Below are 15,388 nucleotides of genomic sequence, written 5' to 3' on the forward strand. Positions count from 1 at the left end.
TGGACTTACAGATGCATCAGGAGGTGACTTGTATGGACTTGGGTAGTCAAGTTTCCCAGAATGCATTTCACCCAAATTTCACACAAAGTGGCGACAATGGCAGCAGACAAACCACCACATAACTGTAAGTTTCGTATTATGACTGTTGTTCTGTCACCTTTGTAGTTTTAAGATTTTTCAGGCAAGAAATTAATAATTCAGAATTCAAATATGGGTCTACAGCACCTCCTTGAAAGTCCTAAATGGTCGGAGATGTGACATCTGCCAGCAGACCGAGCTAGCTAGCTCTAGCCAGCAGCCCTCATCAGCCACATCATCAGGAGTTTGGACTCCCGAGCTGAACTGGCAAGTCTGAACTCCTGAGAACTGGAGTCCACGCTTGACGTACTCCGTACTGAGAAGCGGCTAATATAACTAATAACCCGGTGGATGGTGGACAATGAGGGTCAGTCAAAGAATTGCGAAACGTAGTAAATCAACTTAAGTGTTGTGATGAAAGTTTGTAGTGAAGTAGGTCTAGTTCAACAACCTGCAAGTGGTGACTGAGCTCATTTATTTTTTTGCCAACGTAGATTTTTACTCACATTTGACAAGTGGCGGGTGCTAATTTTAGACCCTGTGAGAAATACAGTACAAATACAATTAAATACATGTACACATGATTAGTGCCAGCACATACATTAATTTGGTCATAAAGGTAACCACTGAGAGCTCAAAAGCTGATTTAGGGGCTGGATGGTGGCTTATTAATTAGTTTGCTTTTTTAAATAGACTTGATTAATGTAGTTTTTCAAGTGGGACAGTAGAGCACATGATTTAAAAAATAGATTGCCCATTTTTATGGAAAAATTGTAAGTAAACTCTAAGATATTCTTTCCTTGAGATCCCCCCCCCCCCCGTCATGTGACGTTTGTGAGCTAGCCTATCAACAGGTTTGATATTGCAAATTGGCAGTTGACTTTGTGTAGTGACTTTGTGTAGTGACAGACACAAGGTATAAGGTATTCACAAGGTATTAGAAATCTGACTCTGACTGATGCACTGATTGTAAGTCGCTTTGGTAAAAAGCGTCTGCCAAATAACAAAATTGTAAATTGTAAATTGTAGACCACAGAGCATGAATACTTAGCATACATTGGACCAGTTGACTCTGAATGGCTGTGAACACAAGGGCAAAATAAGCAGGCACGCTCTCCATCCCTTTCCTACTTGCTTTGACACTTTATTTGCAAAACAGCTCACCAGTGTTGGAGAAAAAAAAAAACTAACGATGGTAGACCTCGGTTTACCCAAGAACACTAATCATGTAACACCAAACCCAGTGTTACAGTTTCAAGACAGGGTTGATTTCAAGGTTGTTCCCACACTCACACCCTAAACCCCCCCTCATGTATACCATGCACGTAGGAGAATTTTTTGAAGATGTTAGAGGGGCTGACAGGCAGTGATCCAAAACAATTTTATAACAATTATTTTCTTATTTACTGTTGCAAAATAGAACAATGCATTTACGGGTATATGATTTAAATCTGCATTTTCACCATAGTTCCAAAAACTATCACAGCTACCCAGAAGCATTTAATTCTCTGTGGCAAGACTAAAAGACAAAAGTAACAACAGTTATGTGGAGGCATTTACACTGTTTTTATGCATTTGTGTCATTCCTCAATCTCGTATTAAGTCTTATCTCTGAAACAGGGTTCTCACTCGGAATGCTGATGTAATCTGAGATTTACTGCCTGCCTGACCGCTATGCTATGCACTTGCCAAGATTCAGTGACTGAACAGTCTGTGTTTGTGTGTGTGTGTGTGTGTGTGTTTAGAGAAAGACCACAATCTTTTCCCCTGTGAAACATGAGGGGGAGAAAGACAGTTTTTTTCCCCCTCTTGTATTGTCTGTAGCTCTGGATGACATGTCTGTCTCTCTTAAATGAACTCAGCCAAGATTATTGCAATAAAACTGAGTGTGTTAACAAAGAGCTAACCATTGCGTGAAGAAATGGATTAGAGCGGGTAAGTGACAGAGTGAAGGTCCTTGACACGGACTGGTATTACTGGGAATCCCAACATCAGCGGTGTTGAGAGAATGCATATTTGTACCCTTGTTCGCAGTGTTAAATTTGTCCTCATCCGTCGTCATGTGAAATGTTCTTTTCCTGTGTGCCAACAGCATTTTATTTAGGCTACTTGAGACATGTTGTTAGCTTCATTCTTCATCAGTTAGCCAAGTAAAGGGCGTGTAGGGTGTCATGTGATTAACTCAACGATGTATATAAATATAGTCTTCAGTCAGAAACCGGGGTCACACTGTAGTTTGATAGAGAGGAATGCATGGTGGTACACACACAGATGAAAAAGCAAAATCAGCCTTTAGAACAGAAACTGTGTTCAGAAAAAAAAAAAAAAATTAATTTAGCTCTCACCATTACTCATTTTCAGAACATTACAGTGTTAAATGTGTGTTATTTGTGTGTCACGCCTTCGTTGTCGTCCTCTGCTGTTCCAGCCATTCAGCATTCATCTACCCACGTCCACTAATCTGATGATTTGACTCCTTAACTAGTCACTGAAAGTATTCGTGTCTTGTTTGTTGATTAGTCTGTTTCCCTGTGTACAAATACCTCTGGTTTTCAGTTTGTACTTCATGAAATCTCGCTTACTCTAGTGCTGCCGAGCTGTTGTGATTGGCATTATCATCTGTTTACCTGTCTGTTGATTTCTTGTCTGTTTAACCCAGTTACTGTCTTTCCCCCTCACATTCCTGTTTGCCTTGGTATTTGATTCCTTGCCTGTTTAGTAAGCACGATCTAGTCTTATCTGTGGTTCTCTGTTCGCCGGAAACCTGACCTCTGCCTGTTTCGACCTGAGGTTTGTCTCCAATAAAGCACTTGCCCTGCACATGAATCCAGTCTCCATTCGTGACACAGCACCACTTTATTCACCATTCTGAGCTGTTGACACTATCTGGGATTTTTCTGGGTTTTTTTTCCCCCCTCAAGAAACAAATGGCAGAATCAGATTTGCTAGGTATATATTACAGAAATATCTGCAACCTCCCAGAGGGCTTTGGCCTTTCAGTTTACAGGATAGCACAGACATGGACAGTAGCCTTTCACACAGATATCAGCATTTAAAAAAAAAAAAGAAAGAAAGAGAGAAAAAAAGCAGATTTATCAAAGCCTGTGATTACAGAGCTAATTACTTGCATTCCACAGAGATCTTGTGAGCTACTGTTCTGAAAAGAGAGCACAGAACAGAGAAGGCCTTATACTACTCCTTAGGTGGTGGTACTCATTCTGAAAAAGTGTTACAGTGTTTCTTAAAAGGGAACTCAACTGTACTGCTTTAAGAGGAAATTGTGGAACAGGTTTTGGGAGAGGACGTTGTGAGGCTTATTAGGAGCCATGAAAAGGTTTAAAATAAAAATTTTCCTGTCATAAATTTGAGCTAATTTATTATAGGAACGGCATGGGTGTTTCTCTGTGCTCAGTGCTGTGGTGCCATGCTTCTGGGGAAAAAAGAAAATGATATTTTCTCCGCACCTCTGATGTTTCTTCTAACTAATAATTCTGCAGTGAATTTCTTTTCTTGGTAAAGGATTTTTGTTTCAGACAAACGTTTTTGTCAGGCATTTTTCACACCCATCCTTCATAATGTCACTGAAACATCTTGACGAAATCATTATTTTGAAACGTTTTGCCTCTAAGAAGTCAAACATAAAACAGTTCATGTCCCATCGACTCTAGTACACTCTGTACAACATTTTCTTTTTGTTTTCATTAAAGAATGTTGTCACAGTAGAGTCATTTTTGATGTAGAATGTTTCTTTAAGAGATAGCCAAATTGAAGTGACTACAGAACAACGGGTACTAGAGCTGCATACTTTTATACAAACGAAAGGAAAATAACAGCAATTTGTATGCATGAGTTTAAATCGCGCAGATGGAGGACACCAAATATACACTTGCCTGTTTGTTATTTTTAAACCCTGGTGTTATAAACGAGCTAAGTGCTCTGTAATTACACCGTTTAAAATGTTCCCCTCACTTAGCAACTCTACATTTATGAAATTATCTGCAAGCTCATTTCTACACTAAAGGGTTTTTCTCCTGCTAGCCACAAAAAAAGTGCACACAATTTTCTTCTTCCTCCTCTTCTCCTTCTTCCTCAAAAATCCCTACTTTTGCCTCTCAAAGAAATGTATGACATTATCATTGTGATTACTTTTTGAACAGTTACCTTATGGGAAGATGGATGGAAAATCATTAAGGAGGCCAAATTCAGCTTTCACCATTGAAGTCAGATAGATGAAAGAGCAATGTATTGGTGTATTGGCTTCTAATAGTTTGTGTGGATGTGTGCACGTTATCTTTGTGTGAAATGAAGCATGGAATGCAAAAGCTATTTATATTTTATGGCTAATTAAACAAATGTTCTCTGATCAGAGAGCCGGGTCTTGTGAAGAGGTCAGACCAGTAAGATCCTGTGAAGAGATGAAACGAGACAGCATGAGATAAGGTAAGTGAGTTCTGAGTGGGTGTGAGGACTGCGTAACAGGATGCAAGGATCACGGGCAGACTGTGTTTGGGTAGGCACTGACTGATTAGGTGTTTCACAGCACGGCAGGGACTTTAAAAGCCCATCATTATGAAACCAGAGAAGCTTTCTTTCAAAAACCATCTTAACAGTATCCCTCACACCTCCCCTGCTTGTCTGCTTGTCACACTGAGGGATATTCAGTTGATCCTCTGTAAATTCAGTAAAAAGAAAGGGTCTTCACAGAAAAAAGGACTTTAGCTTACCTTTCAGAAGCACTGCTCCTCAAAGCTGACAAGGTTGAGCCATCAAATCTATCATGTGTCCACTAGGTGTCATGACATGTTTTAAAGCTTAATTTATGGTTATAAGCAGAGTGAAAAGCACGGCAGCTCTGACTATGGATCACTGACTGGGAACTAAAGGGTTGATGGTCAAAATCCCAAAAGTAAGTGCTTAAAATGCATCAGTCGCTATAGAGCTACAAGTTCATAGTCCTACTGTGGAGCACTGCCCTGTTTCCCTTCGGCTTAAGGGACTTCAGCCCAAACCACTCCAGGGGTACTACTGCAACATTATACTCCTGTCCCCTCAAGGGTGTTCTTACAAAAGAACACCAAGTTCTCAGTGGATCAGGTCTTCTTAAATAAAAGTCAAATGAAAAAAAAAAAAAAAACAATGAAGACATTTTCCTTTAGAGGGCTATAACCACCTGGTCATTATTTGTCAGTAAGTTGTTTGTAAAGAAAACTGACACACAAGAATTTATCTTCAGTAATTTGTGGAAGTATTTGAGGTTTCTTACTTAGAATATGCACACATCCCAACCGCCCCCACCCCCCCTCCCATTTCCAAAAACTATAGAGCATAATTCAAGATTTATGCTATATAGGTCTTGGAAATATGTGAAATTTAATAAGTTTGAACAATGATTCAAGTAAATTAAAGGACAAAAAAAAAGAAAAGTCATCATCAACAATAACATAAATGCTTTACTCAAATCGCTTATTTCCAAAAGAATTTGTTTAAATGTAAATTCTTTAGATGCATCAGGTCCTTTGTCCGTGTTCGTGAACCTTAGAACTTCCTCAAATCTGGAAATTCAGATGGTGTTACTAAACAACCATTTTACAGTACATTAAACATTTCTCGGTTGATTTTTGTGCTATGCTTGGAATCAAGCATCTGCATCCATTTGGGAGCTTGGGAAAAAAGTGTTAAGCCTAGATGGCATAGCGGTGTTGGTATAACTTTAAAACACAGAGATATATTTAATCACTTCATACCAATGGGAGAAACTCTGAGAATATGAAATGCTTAAAAATACGTGTTGTATGTAGGTGTGCTTGCAGTTGAGAGACGTGAGACATGAGATGATACAAGAATTGACCATAACATGGACTCCATCTTCCTGTGGAGGTGCTGTGTATCTAAAGCACATTTTGTGAGCAGACCATGTGAAAGAGAGTTAGTGAACAGACCAGACATATTCACGTACTCACTGCGTCCTTCATATCGTTTGAGTAGTGATGGGGAGTGTAGCAGGTATACACTACCGACAGGGGCTCTGTAGGCCTGGAGGATGGAGCAGGCCTGGTGTAAAATAACTCAGGAGAGGGATCAGAGTTGTGTATAAGAGGTGTTTCAGTGTGTCTATAAGGGAGCCTTTGTCTCAGCCCTACCTTGAAATCAACAGGTGAAGACATAACAGGGACAGATCCAAACGTTAGTGCGGCATTCCGAACGTTCCCAGTCTGACGTTATGTAATATTTTCCAGTACTCCTACATATGGGTTTCTTTGTTTTGGTCCATTCTGGCCTTTTAAACTCTTCCATATGGGAGTAACTTCAGGCAGCCCTGTATACAGATGTTTTTGGTGGAGGTGTGCTTTCCCTTCTCTTAATGGAATCACACCCAAAGGTTTGGTTTTGGCTCTTGGATTTTTACAACCTCACTGGCCATTGTTTTCAGGATTTATAACTATGTATTTTCACTTTCACCACTTTATATTCACTGTTTACATAAATACATAAACGTTGCCTTAAGGGATTTCTCTGACCAAAGAACTTGTCCAAATTATATCTTTATACTTTACACCACTTGCTAAAATGTAGCTACACACTTTTATGAGTTTTGACACCGTCTGACAAACTCAATGTATTTAAGTCTCCGTCTGGGAAAACCGTTGCCACTCGAATGAGATTTGAGATGTTTAAAATTCAATTAAAATAAATTGAGATGTTTAAAAAAGGAAGCAGTGCTATTCTCTGTATTTCTGTAGAATGCCTTTGCTAAATGTAAAAGTGGACAGTCAGGGTATTGTAATATGAACGGCCATTTATATCAGACTTGTTAACCTGAAAAAAAAAAGGCAGAAGAGGAATGGAAAAAAACAGACCTAATAACTTTGGAGTTGTTCTTCAGACAAAGCGATGGTGTCACATGAAACTGAGATGTGCTTTCCCTGGAGTTCTTCTGAAATAGATGAGCATGGCTGTTAAACCCCAGCAAGTGGTAGCTTTGACTTCCACACAAAAAGCCTTGAGCCTCAATGTGCCACGGTGAGCTTGAAAAGAACCCTGTATGTTCATGTGTCTCTGTGTGTGTGTGTGTTTGCCTGGTGTGTGTGTGTGTGTGTGTGTAAGTGAGTGAGTGTGTGTGAGAGAGAGAGAGAGAGAGAGAGAGGGAGAGAGAGAGTTTCTTGTAACAGTGTGTAAACTACAGGTCCCCAGGAGGATATAAAGGAAAAAAAAAAAACGCCTACGGGGGCTATTTGCTGTTCACTTGGGAAAACTACCCCCCTTTTGTGTGTATGTGAGCATTATCAGAGTCATCTCCCTCACAACTGTGTGCTTCAGAGGTGTGGAGCAGGAAAAATTAAGCTCATTTTCCCCTTTCCTCAATTCCCAGACTTTCCCCTCTCCTCTCGTCTGTCTCCCAGCAGAGGAGCAGATCTCTGATGGCTCTGGTTTCTGTAGCTCTTTTGTCCAGTCACACTGAGAGAGGACACAAAATGGGGTTACTGGAAACCTTACACCAGGTCCTCACATTTATTCACCGCTCTCCCTCTGCCTCCACATCATAGACAGAGAGGGTGATCTTGTCCTAAAAACACTAGCAGTGTCAACCGTAGAGCACTGTCCTTTACCTCACAAAATAGCTGTCAAACTCAGAAATAATTGATAAAATGTTAATGGAAACAATTTATTTGAAAGAAAAGGTGCGTGCACACTTTGGATGACAGGCATCATTAACACTGGAACCGTTATTGCACGTAGAGCGGAACGAAAAGAATTCTGTCACCACTTGTGGGTGCAGTAACCCAAGTGGCCATTGAAGCTAAGCCTCTGGACCTGTAATATGAGGAGCTACACACACTCTCTCTCTCTTTCCTTCTGTGTCTCTCTTTTTCATTCCATTTCTACCTGCCTGTGGCCTAGAGTGGAAGATAGAAGACACTGTAGACAGGCAAAAATTAGTTTTGGTGCTCAGTCATTTCACAAAATACCTTTAAATATCTGGCCAGGATTTGAGTACAGTAACTTTACTGAGCTACTCAACTGGATGATCTGATCATTACTTGAAAAGTGTATACTATGATCTGATCATTACTTGAGAACTCGAGAAATGTATTTAAACAAAATTGGACTAAAATGAAATTTCTAATGACTTTGGGGAGTGTCGTTCCTTTTTTGGCCATGTGGGGTCCATAGTCTTTGTTTTGTGCCTGTCACATGTTTAGTTCCCTTGTTCCCCATTATTGTTGTATTGGTTTTACCTGAGTCTTGTTCTTCTGTCTATTTAAGATTCCTGCTTGTCTTACTTCCTTGCTCAGTCTTGATTTGTCACCGGTGCGCAATTCCTTTGACCAAGCCTTGTCCCGAGATTATGCTCTGTGATTTTGCTGGATGTTAACCTTGGACTGCTTCTGTTTTTTTTTTGTTTTTTTTGCCTGATTCGCTTTCGGAAACTCCTGCCCTGATTTTCTAGTAAAGACACTTTAACTGAACTCCTCTTGCCTCTGTCTCTGCATCTGGGTCAAACGCTCCGTTTGTGTCACAAGGGTAAAGGGCCGTCCACACCAAGAACGATGATGATAACGATGACGATAACGATAACGATAACGATGACGATGTGAGCATCCACATTGATGAACGATAAGGTTCTGTAAGCGGTGGTGCCGAGCACGCGCTGCTCGCTCCAGCTGTGTCGGCAGCTGAGGAAAATGGATATGGATGACCTGTTACTGCTGCACGTTGCACAGAGAAACAAAAAGAAAATTAGAAGGGTATGGGTTCACGAAATTCTTCAGAGACTAGAGGAGTTAGGAGAATCCAACACCCTGTTACGAGAGTTGTCGTCTTTTGAAGACGAATTTTATTCATATGTCATAATCCGCCCCCCCCCCCCCCAATAAATATGATTATCAGATATTCTTTTAATAGCAAAATATAACTCCAGTAAGAAATATGCTCTGCTTCATCATTAGATATATGCTTTACTTCATCGAACCTCATTGGAGGTTTGATTCCCAGGTCAGCCCTCACATAAATGTGTGTGTGCTCATGTACATCTATATCATTCATGAATGATCAAACTTGAGCTTTTCACATACAGTAACCTCATGCAAATACTAGATAATGTTGGATATTAGAGAAATGGTAGAGAGGTATCTCTCAGATTTGTGTTTGTTTGCGTGTGTGTCATTCAAAAATTAACAAACTTGGTCTGTTCACATACAGCAACACTGTTCAAATACTGGAAAATGCTTGTCTGTTGGAGAAATGGCAGAGAGGTGTCTTTCAGTTGTGTGTGTGTGTGTGTGTGTGTGTGTGTGTGTGTGTGTGTGTGTGTGTTTGTGTGTTTGTGAGAGTGGCCCTTTGAGACGCGTTGGCACTGTTGGACACCTCATGTGTACCCACATGGAGATGGCCTGCCAACCGGTGGCACAGACTCCAGACAGAAACCTACTTATGTAACCTGGCATATTCTCCTCTTCCTCTTCTTCTCAGATCATCTGTCTCAGTCAGCCTGGGGGTGGAGGGAATTACCAGATGTCTCCAGGGGTTAGCACTTACATGTTAGATTAGGTTTTAGTTCATCATTTCTGGTCAATAGTTTCTTCCATAGAGAATGACTGTATACGTCAAATAAACTTTAAAGAACAGGTCAGATCTCCAGGCTTAAATGAACTTTCCTTTTTGTACCAGATATTACCATATTAAGCTGAGTTTGTTCATTTGTGTTTGTCAAAATTTACTAACACGTACTAATATTTTCACACACAGTTGTGTACATACCTGTACACAGTCTGCTCACACCTATGGTTCTTATTGAAAAGGAATTTTAAAAAAATGAATAAATTACATAAAAACACAGAGAAATAAACTAAAAGAGTTGATTCTTATGTGAGGTGTCTGTAGCCTCTTACCTGAGTTTGAACTAAGAGAGGGGAAAAAACACCCTAAGGTGTAATATTGTCGCCTCTCACGCAAGCCTCTCTGGTTGTCAAGGAGGTCCAATCACTATAGGGATCTATGTATATGACATGGGGGCCTGATATTTCACATGTCTCTGGGAATGGTGTGGGCTTGTCAGTGGACACAGCACAACGCTGCTGAAGCCTCTGACTTCCTTTTGCTGGGAGGTGACTATTTTGTGTCAGTCAATCATTCCTATGTGCACAAACACTGGGGATCAAACCTTTTTACAGACTCCTTCAGTCTTGCGAAAGCATTTTTTTTTTTTTTAAATCACCGGACCCGGTGTATCTTGTGTTGATATTTTTAGAAATCCCTTTGGAGCATAGTTCTCAAGGATGACTTATCTCTGACGGACGATTCATTAACAAATCATCTGTTTGTCTCTGGAGGAATCTGGCATTGGTGGTATTTGTTTGGGCAGAGTGTGGATGTGGTGCCTTGACTAGGTTTGGGGAAGGCTCTGAGGTTTTGTCGAAAGCGTGGGTGGAAAACACGCAATGGCTCCACTGTCGTCACTCTCTGCTGAACTGGTGTGTCTGGTGAAAGATGGCATTGAGATGAGTTTGCAAAGACTCCTTCATCATGTCTGTGGTGATGGCAATAAAATTGCTCTGATTTGCATATGAGCGAAAATTCTATCTTACTAGTTTCTTTGTTCCTATTCTATGTACTACTTCTCATGTAACAACACATATTAAACATTATTAAACACAAAAAAATATTGTCTTCTGGTTAAAAAAAAATACATAACGGAAATACGCTTGTACATTTAGGTGGTGTATCATGGTTGTACGACAGACGTACTGTACATGTGGTTTTTCTGAGTTTGTCCTGTTTGGTGACGTTAATTTTTAAAGCGGCGGTTAACTCTTTGATAAAACAGTCACTCCTGGAACCTTTACAGTAACAGAGCAGGTTACTCTTTGATGAGGCTATCAGTCTTGACTCTTGGACAGTAGTCCTAAGGCTGTGGGAATTACAGAGTTCTCTTTCAGCATGAGTGGAAGAGCTGCTGGCCTCACTCACTCCAGGAAATTAAAAGCTAAAGAGACTTCCTTTTAACTTCCCACCATACCCTCTCATCTGCGTCCAGTGGTAAAATGAATGGTAAATTATCAGTCTTTTTCTTCCCTTCTTCCTGACAGACAGTTTATATTAGACATTCACCTTAGTGCAAGCTCATCATGGGAGACTGAATTTCACTGCTGTACGTACTATAAACAAGCATTTTAGAGACCAGTGTCCACCTTTCCTCTTTGAAAATCAGCACTGGAACACAATTGTGGTTTCTCAGGACTAATGCTTTTGAAGATCCTAACGACAAGATGTACGTGCAAATGCGAGTAACTTACACCGGTTGCCAAGTTCAATAGTGTCTAGGCTGAAACAAAGATCAAAATGAAAGGTTAATCAGGGGCATTATACAGATTTCCTGATGTGCTAAAGATATTTATTAGAACTGACCAAAGCTCCAGGCTTCTGTTGACAGTATTCTGTTTTCTAAATCAACACTTCTCTGCTAAAAATTCCATTTTGAAATAGCTGTCATTGTTTGTTTTATTAGGATGGTTGGATTTCAAACTGAGTGTTCCATTCATGTGGTATGCTGATCAACTGACATCAGAAAATCATTAATATTTAAAACAGATAAATAAGTAACTCATAGACAAGTTAAATATATGAAGTTGCACAGAGACAGAACAATGCCCAGTGGGACTGCATGTTGACTGTCTGCAGTACCCAGTGTGGTGCCATCAACACAAGTTTGGTATGCTGCGCATTTTGTGGAACTGTTTCCTCCCTTTCAAATGCCTCTAAACAGAGGAATTACACAAGAGAGGTACACTGACATATGATAACAGGATTTGGAAGCAATGTGATTTTTATGAAGATCAAAGAACACATTATTGTGCAATATGTACAATACGCTTACTCATATTATTTTCAATTCTATGAGACAGCTTTTCTCAACATTATTAATCCTCACAATCTCAATCAACCAAAGGGATTCAAAATGTCAGTGCACAACATCACATCATAAATAATGCACCTTTCATTTTTGCAGATACTTCAAATGAATGTATTGTAGATAGAAGACAGAATGTTGCTCTTTACCCAAAATCATTTGACAGAGGAAACAGGGGAAATAAACTGTAAGGACCATGTCAACCTCCTCAGTCACCAATAACGAACTGGGTTTTCAGAGTTGGGAGGATTTCAGTCTCCTGACATCCGCAACCATCTTTTTTTTTATCCCCGGAGTTTGGTTTTTCAGATGCCGAGCTGTCGGGGTGAGTAATCAGATTGCTCCACAAGCTGAATTGAGAACACACAAGTTGCTCTTGCCTTTTTGTCTGCTCTGCCTGGGCGCACGGTTGTTTGTTGTGTGGTTTATGTGAGCAAACAAATCATTCGTCCTTGCTGCTCTTTTTATGACAGAAGATTCTTCTCAGTAGGTCCTCCAGTCAGACAAAACAAAAAAAAATACCAAGAGCAGTGTGCATGTGTTCGCTATTTCGAAACAGTAGAGCAGTACCAGACTTTTGGCTGCTGTTTGTGAAATGTTATGGGAACCATAAAGAAGTTCTAAAAAAAAAAATCATCATACATATTGTGCGGCCTCTACTTGTGTTGGAACAACCATTCAAAAGGCATACAACCTCCCTCTGCTTTATTTGTGCCTGTAGAGCAAGAAGGAAAAACAAACAAAGTGCTTGCAGTTCCACAGGTTTAATATAGGATAAAATGATGCTTATTTTGATGTGGTTTAAGCATGAATGAACATGAAGAGATCAGCGCTTCAATGAAGCTATTTGTTCCTTTACACGGTTTTGGCAAACTAGCATTATATCAACAAACATCTACCATTGCTATACCCCTGTGGGGACTTGGCATCTAACTTAAATTATCCTATGCAAAGGAGAAGTAACCTTGGACATCTAAAAGCACGACTTTAACAAAAAGGCTTGCATTTACCTTAAGGACTGATTCACGTGGTCCTTATTCTGCATATAAACCTCTGTGGTATGTATATTTAGATGTCTTAGCACTCAATAAAATTCCACAATTTCTCCATTTCTAAAGAAAAGCCTATAGGACAAAAAAATTTACATTTGTCTCTTCATTAACCTCTGTTGAAATGCTTCAGAGGAGTCTCTCTTTCTCCTTTTTAGAGTTAGGAAAAATGATTTTTCATCTGTGCGAATGAGAATGAGGTTCCCATGTTCATTTCATTATGAGGAAAAGTTACGTAAGGCTGAACTCATTCCCCCATTTCCAGTTCTTTCTTGGCTGGTTAGTTAGCTGACCTGCACAGCTGAGTCAGTCATTAGGAGATGTGAAAGGAACCTTTCAGACCTTAACAAATGTTCACTCAGGATACGTTTCCGTGTGGAGGGCAGTATCTCCACATGACTTGGTGATGTTGGATGATGTTTTTCAGGGTATCTGTATTTTTAAGTGTTTTTGGATACCCCATTTTTAGATTTAAAAAAAAACATTGTTTTTAAGACAAGCTTTCTTTAGCATTGGTGTCACTCATTTTATAGATTCTAAGAAACAGTATGGTTTAGGCCATGAGATAACATAATCTCTTTCTCTTCACTATCAGGATTTATATTTAATGCTGTTTTTAAAGGCTTCCATTGTTTATAGCTATTGCACATGCTTTTGAAAGTTGAGCAGTAGAAATCAGGGTTAGACCTGTCTTTGGTTTCGTGTCCACATGTAAATCATCAAAATAATCTTAATACTAGAGAAACAGACTCTTACAAATGTCTGAGATTTTTAGAAATGCCTCAACTTATGGTGGTGGAAGGAGGACACTGCATTGATATACAGAGAAAGAATGAACGAAAGATGTCATGAGGGTGCAGTTCTCCAGGCTGAAATGTCCTTAACGCCCTGTAGGACTTCAGGGTTCCAGGGACTGTTTGTATGAAGTTCACCGTCTACACACTGAACCAATCAGGGTGAGAGATAGAACCCTAGCCTTTCTTTCTGTGGGTGAAATGGCTTTCATCCGAACTCCATGCAAATCTGGATTTGCATACAGGAGATGGTTGTTTTTCTTTTTAAACTCACAACTAGGAGCTCCTTTTCGATGCCCTCATTAGAGGGTGGTTTATTGGCTGTGTTACTTGTGTCCTTACCTCTACCTTTTTGCATGGTTTGACACTGGTCTGTTCACACAGTTATGATCATTGTTAGCATTATTCTTGCGTTCTGATGCTAAATTACCGTATTTTCATCAAAAAATACCAAACCTGTGGGGTTCTTCAACAAAATTTCACGTGTCTAAGATAGAGCACGCACAAACACAATAGATTCAGCAAAGCATTTTCAAGTTTTATTTCTTTTGTCTACCTATTTTTCTTTTTTTTTTTTGGTTACATTTAGATTTCTTTTATGAGGTCTTTGAGAAGAAGTCCCATCACTTTTGCTGGGTTTTCTTCTTTTCAAATTGTCCCTCGTCAATTTTTCTGGTACTCATTAGGACTCCCACGCAACAGATTACATTAAATAGCAGACACTAGAGTGCAATCATTTTACCAATCATATTCATCTCATGTCTTATTTAATGTTCAGTTCCAATTTGGTGGCAGCTATCTCTCTCAACGAGGTGGGCTATGACCCTGCTCACACTCATCTTTCTCTAAAGCGAGAAAGCTATGTGTGAAAAGCAGTACATCTCTTGGATCTGGGCTGAGTAAACACATTCAGTGAGGATGCCCACACTGAGGAGTTGAAAAGGAAGGATGGGGGTTCAGAAGGAAGCTGTTCTCTGCCTCTCATCAGGCTGGGGGTTGGGGGGGGGGGCTCAGAAGATCAAACATGGGGGGGGGGTTGGGTGCAACATTCCTCACATCCTCTGGAGAGAGCGTATGCGTATCTTTGATGGGGAGAGAGAGGTAAATCGTCCACATAGTCTCCTTTCAGTAGGAGATTGACACTGGCCTTGGTCAACCAGCATGTTTACACCTCCATTTGAAACTGACCCCAGATGCTTTCAGCTCTAAATTGAAGCAGAACTTGTTTTAAGCAAAATCCTCTATCTTTAATGCTTACAAAAACTTTATTCTGAACCGGTAGAGTTTGACTAAATTATTATTAATGTTGTTTTAGAGAACTTCTGTGTGTATGATCTTAGCTGACAGGTCAGCTTTAATGAGTCTTTCACAAAAAAGAGACGTTACATGACTTAACATCTGTTTATTGTTTTGAAGTATGTACCAAAATAATTGCTATAGGTAGAAATAGCCTTTGCATTGTACAACTAAGTAAAATGTTTACAAACAAGCATCACTAATTGTACAAAAATAATAACAACAATAAAACAAACCAAAAAAGTAAAAACAATGAAGAACTG

Source organism: Chanos chanos, chromosome 4 (genome assembly GCF_902362185.1).
Source record: "Chanos chanos chromosome 4, fChaCha1.1, whole genome shotgun sequence".
NCBI classification, from domain to species: Eukaryota; Metazoa; Chordata; class Actinopteri; order Gonorynchiformes; family Chanidae; genus Chanos; species Chanos chanos.